The sequence below is a fragment of the Rhinoderma darwinii genome, chromosome 4, assembly GCF_050947455.1.
Source record: "Rhinoderma darwinii isolate aRhiDar2 chromosome 4, aRhiDar2.hap1, whole genome shotgun sequence".
Classification (NCBI taxonomy): Eukaryota; Metazoa; Chordata; class Amphibia; order Anura; family Rhinodermatidae; genus Rhinoderma; species Rhinoderma darwinii.
Genome location: NC_134690.1, coordinates 351042789 through 351049318, shown reverse-complemented (window position 1 = coordinate 351049318; position 6530 = coordinate 351042789). Strand labels below are relative to the sequence as shown.

The 6530-nt window shown below is 45.4% G+C and overlaps 1 long non-coding RNA gene across 1 annotated transcript in view; it reads left to right on the top strand.

The window, feature by feature from the left end:
- The first annotated feature begins 103 nt into the window (after nucleotides 1-103).
- Nucleotides 104-6530, top strand: part of LOC142761306 (uncharacterized) — a 56515-nt gene continuing 50088 nt past the window's right edge. Inside the window, exon 1 of the long non-coding RNA XR_012883599.1 lies at nucleotides 104-195. This is a non-coding gene — a long non-coding RNA (uncharacterized LOC142761306). The remainder of the gene's footprint in view (nucleotides 196-6530) is intronic.

Below are 6530 nucleotides of genomic sequence, written 5' to 3'. Positions count from 1 at the left end.
TGGGGCGGTGCTACAATGGAACGCACAGACCGATAAGTGAAACGCAACGCTACGGGACACCAAGAGGCAAACACGTCAAAATTAGACAAACATTAGTTACTGGCAAGCCGGGCGTACACTCTGGGACGGGCAGCCCGGGGCTCTTGTACGTGTGATGATAATTGTAGCTGTCATGAGAACCAAAGACATGATCGAGTAGGTGGTTTATTGGTGTGCGTATATATATATATATATATATATATATATATATATATATATATATATATATATATATATTCCTCTGTTAAAGCTCTTATATAAAAAATGTGTTATGTAATTGTATGAGTAGCAGCCTAATGCCATGCTACCAATAACTTAAAAGGTGCTGTCGATACGATTACGGCTATCCCAAATTCTATATTTTTGTTAATGTTTTGCTACTTTTACAAAACAAAAACAATTTGTTAAAAAGAAAATAAATTGTTGTGTGGCCATATTCTGGGACCCGTAACTTTTTCTTGTTTTTTGCATCGATGGAGCGATGTAAGGACTTGGTTTTTGGGCTACATGCAACTTTTCGATCACTTTTTTATGCTATTTTTTTAAGGCCTAATGCACACGACCGTGGTTTTTTTTGTCTGTTCGCTATTGGCAAATTTGCACATTCATTTATATGGCCTCAAATTCTCCACGGTCGTGTACATTAGGCCTAAGGGTATGTTCACACGGCTTATTTTCAGGCCATTAAACGGCCAAAAAATCGGAAGCAGTACGCCTCCAAACATCTGCCCATTGACTTCAATGGGAAAAACGTAGTTCGAATTTGAATGGGGTGTTTTTTTACGCGACTGTTTTTAAAAACGCCCGTGAAAAAAAAGTGTATGTCACTTCTTGAGCTGTTTTTGGAGCCGTTTTTCATTGACTCTAGAAAAACAGCTCCAAAAACGGCCGTAAAAAACTTCACGAGAAACGCGAGTTGCTAAACAAACGGCTGAAAATCAGGAGCTGTTTTCCCTTTTAGTCCCACTTGGGCACTTAGAGGGGTTGTCCGAGATTTTTTTTTTTACATTTAAAACCACATTGCAGATATTTACCATTTCATAATATTCTTAGGCTGGGTTCACACGGCCTATTTTCAGACGTAATGGAGGCGTTTTACGCCTCGAATTACGTCTGAAAAAACGGCTCCAATTTGTCGGCAAACATCTGCCCATTCATTTCAATGGGTTTGCCGACGTACTGTGCCGACGACCTGTCATTTTACGCGACGCTGTCAAAAGACGACGCGTAAAATTACAGCCTCGTCAAAAGAAGTGCAGGACACTTCTTGGGACGTTTTTGGAGCCGTTTTCTCATAGACTCTATTGAAAACAGCTCAAAAAACGCAGTGAAAAACGCGAGTTGCTCAAAAAACGTCTGAAAATCAGGTGCTGATTTCCGTTGAAAACAGCTCCGTATTTTCAGACATTTTTGGCTCAGCGTGTGAACATACCCTATCCCTTGCAATCTTGCTTCTGTTCTCCTCTCTGGCCGCTTTTTCCTGCTCATCACATGAGCTCCGACGTCACGTTTTCTGCCTCCTCCACTGTCGTGTCGTATACCGATCACATGGTCTCTGACCAGAGGGACCTCGGATGGTATATGACACGTCACTGGTGACGTGTCGTTTCTGCGGGTGCTGGTTCTTTAGTGCCCGCCCAGCCTATGTAGTTGTTCCCTGTGAGCGCACCTGTGCATGTTCACATTGAACAAGGACGGCACCTGCGAAACACAGCCACTTGTAGATACCCCCCACCTTTATATACATAGCGCCACTGTGGCCGGTGATTCCTGTCCTGAACGGATCGCTTGATGTCTCTGTCCATCCATGGACAAAGACATCAAGCGAAGCGTCCAGGAGCGGAATCCACGACCACAGTACAAAATACAGGTACAATAGCGCTACGTACAATAGTGCTAGGTACAGGTGGGGGAGGGGGAGTGTGACATCTATGGAGGTGGGGGATGACATCTACGGAGGTGTTGGGGTGCAAAAAGGAAGAATGTCAGCAAGGAAACACGAAGGATGTCAGCGGGGACGAGCAAGGACAGCTCACATGAACTCTTGGTAGGCTGTACATGCACGCTCATTACAGCCTGCAATGCCTGCAGGGAAAAGAAGATTCATGAGAAGGAAACATCAACAAACCGGACCTGGAGTGCATGTAAACAAACGGCGCTAAATTCAAAGATGATATGTGGATTTTTTTAAAATACTGCTTTATTTAGGTTGTCTGTATAAGGGGTAATGTAATACACACTTTTTTTGAAAATGTGATCGTATCTCGGACAACCCCTTTAAACATGCGGTCATTAGATCGCTGGAACAATCAACGGCAGTACTTCTGTATTGCAGTGTATTGTGCTTTTTTTTTTTGTGAGCCCCCTCCATACTTTCCCATCTGACTTCCGCCATACATGTACAGCGGATGTCGGGAAGGGGTTAAAAGTGTCGTATTTGTATAATGTGGAGGAGCTGACAAAAAATGAACCGGGCTTCATCCTAATGCTAGGAGCTCCTCTCCTGAAGGCAATGCGGAGAGTTGATTCTATGGTGACGAACCCCATACAGTGGCACACAGCGTATCTACGGCTCTATACAGCTCTACTGTGAGGCCTATTATATCTGTTATGTAAATAAACTACTACTTTGCGTTTAGCAGTTGTTTATTTTACTCTTAGGGTTCATGCACACGACCGTGCCCGTAATTACGACCTGTAATTATGGGCACGGTCGGCCATGGACAGCCGACCGTTTTTACGAGCCGTGCTCCCATTATAAAGTATAGGAGCACGGTCTGTAAAAGAAAAAAAATAGGACATGTCCTATTTTCTTCGGCAGGTTTCTACGGCATGGACATCCTCCTGTAGACATACGGGAAGGTGTCCGTCGGCCATAGAAATGAATGGACCCGTAATTACGGGTGATTTTACAGTCGTGTGCATGGGGCCTTAGACCAGGATCGCACACACAGTTTTGATGCAGTTTTTGGTTTGTTTTTGAGCCAAAAGTGTATCCGAAAGGAAGGAAAGGTATAAAGAAAAGACTGATGCATCTCCTTTATTTTGTGTCCACTCCGGTGCGTGTTGGATCCTGCTCTATTTACAGGAGTCGTTTTTTGTTGTGTTTTACAATAATGGCGCAGTTTTCCTGCAATTATTAAAATTGGGGCAAAAAAACGCAACACTAAAACTACTCGTGTAAATAAACCCTTGCAGCTGCTTCCATTTCACTAAAGCAGCGATTTTCTTTCCAAACCAGTCACTAGCAATTTTTGGCATTTATCTGACCAAACCAGTAGTGCAGGTACTTTCACACTTGCGTTAGTTGTTTTTCCGTCAGGTTTCCATTTGTTTTTGAAGGTCAGAATTGTGTAGCATGAAAGCGAAACCATACAAACCCATTATAAGTCAATGGGAGTAAGGGAAACCTAATCATAACGGAAAAGGCCCCATGCACACGACCGTAATTTTAATCCACAATTACCCTAAAGTGAAGGGGAGCACAGCCCACAAAGGCGGATGACTGTCCGCGGTCGGCCGTTCCTGTAATCACGGGCCGTGTGCAGGGGGCCTAAGGCGGAATTCACATGACAGGGTTTTCCGGCCGGGTGACGGCCGTTCATAAATTGGCCGTCACCCGGCTGCATTAGGAACAATAGACCCCTAATGGGGCTATTCACACGGCCGATTTTTTGACGGGTCGGGAAAACCGGCCGTCAAAAAATGGGACATGCCCTATTTTCGGCCGGGTACCCGGCCGCCCGGCTCCCATAGAAGTCTATGGGGCCGGGTAATACACGGCCATCACCGGAATGTGTCCCGAGTGATGGCCGGGTCTACCGTCGCTCGCGCACTCTCTCCTCCTCCTCACAGCGCAGAGTGCATGTGAGTAGGAGGAGTGTATCCCATTCAGAAGAAGTGCTGTATGCTGGAGGTAACACTTTGGGGGTACTGCTGTAGCGAGGTCCCTGCTCTGCTATGTGCAGGGGTACTGTGTGGCAGGGCTGGGGTGTACAGCAGGTGGAAGGGGGCGCTGTGATGGCTCCCTTCCCAAATCTCCCTGGCTCGGCGAATCAGCCTCCTTTCCGCCCTGGCGCTTCTTCAGGCGTCGCTATAGCAGGCATAGCGGCTGCTAGTGGCGACAACTACCATGGCCGATGGCGCCGCTAGCAGCGGCTGCTACTGCTGTAGCTTCGTCCCTGCTCTATGTGCTAGCCCCACTTTAGCTCCCTGAAGGAGCGGAATCCCCGTGTGTTCGGGGATTCCGCTCCTGGACAGAGCGCTTGATGTCTCTGTCCATATATGGACAGTGACATCAGGGGAAACTCCTGAAGTGGAATCACCGGCCACATGGAGATTCCACTTCAGGAGTTGCCCCTGATGTCTCTATCCAGATATGGACAGAGACATCAAGCGCTCTGTCCAGGGGGACATACAAAAGAATGTTGAAAACTAATGAAGTAAAAGAATGAACATTATTAGTAATGTGAAGATAATATAAAAAAGGGCATAATGATTTTTTTTATAATTGATAGACATGGCATGAACAGATGGAGGTGAGGAGGAAATAAACACAAGCTCCATATAAACAGACGTTTTTGGAAATTCCTGTGCTTGATAGACCTGGAATGAACAGTATCTATGTGTAGTTTAATGAGGCATCTGTTGCTATGGAATATGTGTTCATTCCACTATAAACTTCATTTATATCCTATTGAATCCTATCCAATGAAATGCAGCTGAGGGATCAGACAAAGCTCTCTATACTCTGTAAGCAAGTGAAAAAGGTTGACTGGCAATCGTGTGACCTTACTGGGTGTGTTTATAGTGGGTTGACTAAAAAAAACAATTGACAAATGAAATTCATCCGATTAAAAAACGGTCAGGGAAAAAACCGGATGCAAATCGGCCGGTAAAAACGGCAACACGGAACGGAATCGGAACGGATGCAAACCAGATGCAAACCCTGTCGTGTGAATGAGGCCTAAGTCATGTATCCTGTAAAAACTTACGCCAGTGTGAACAACTGGATCCTAAACATCAACGACTTCAAGAAGACTATCGGGCAATGATCACATCTGCGCTAGGAATTCAGTTTTTCTGTTCTATCATAGGAGCAAATAACGGAATTCACTGCAGTCATATGGGATGAAATGTTATCCCAGCAGGCCAGACTGCAGGAAGAAGGAGAGCGTTCTGGGTAAGTATTTTTTTAATTATTTTTTTTCCGGTTTCCGCTATTCCGCCGCAAAAGTCGCAATACTTGGCTTTCCTTTGCGGGCTTTGCATCTCCATTGAATTCAATGGGGAAAACTTGCGACAGAAAATCAACAAAAACGCAGCATAAATTGACATGCTGCAGATTTAAATTCCGTACTGCAGCGCAGGTCAATTTATTAACGTTTACGCTGCATTTTTTTCACGCAGCATGGGCATGAGATTCTCTTAATCTCCTCCACTTTGCTGCTACAGTAAATGCTGCAGAATTTCTGCACAGAATTCCGTTGCGGAAATTCCGCAGCACTTACGCAACGTGGGAACAAGGCAAAAAATACCTTGTAAGGTCCTTTTTACTGCACACCTTTAGTAAACTCCCCCTTGATTTCAATGGGGCCGTTCACACATGCAGGAGTTTTCACACAGCGTGTGTCCGTTGCGTAAAACTCACTGCATGTCCTATATTGCTGCATTTTTCACGCACCTATCATGCATGCACATCTGTGTGCGGTGCGTGATTGGCGCATCAATTCAATTGAAAATAATAAAAGAAAAAAAAAGATGTGCTTTGTGAGCGCGTGAATAACGCACGCCACTCGCAAAGCACTTGGATGCATAACGGACCAGATTCACGCGCGTGAATCTGATACGCTCGTGTGAATGTAGCCTAACATTAATGCCTGTATCGCATTTGCATAAAATCAACAGAAATATTTGTCAAAAATTAAACTCTTTGATCAACACAGCTCCCATTACCTCTACAGCAGTGATCCCCAGCCACCGGGCTGCGGACCGATACCAGGCCGCAGATCATTTGGCACTGGGCCGCAGATCATTTGGTATCGGGCCGCGTTATCTGGTATCTGCCTCGGTGGCCGCAGGAATTCCGGGCGAAAAACCGCACCAAACTGTGGTGCCGTTTTTCGGCCGGAATGTCTGCTGCGGAAAATTGCTGACTAGCAGGCCGGCCTCCTCGGATGACGTGATTGGCTGCAGTGGTGGTCACATGGGATGAAACGTCATCCCAGGAGGCCGGCTTTGAGGAAGAACACAGACTTCTGGGTAAGAATAAATTTTGAGGTTTTTTTGTGAGTTTCGTTTTTGCGGTGGAATCGCTGCGATTCCGCCGCAATAAAGGCAACAATTGCTATTTGTTGTGGGTTTCACCTCCCTATTGAATTCAATGGGGAAAACCGGCAACAAAGCAGCGTTTATGCAAATACAATTAACATGCTGCGGAATAAAACTTCACCGCAGGTCAATTTCTGAGCGGTTCTTCTGCTCATTATTTA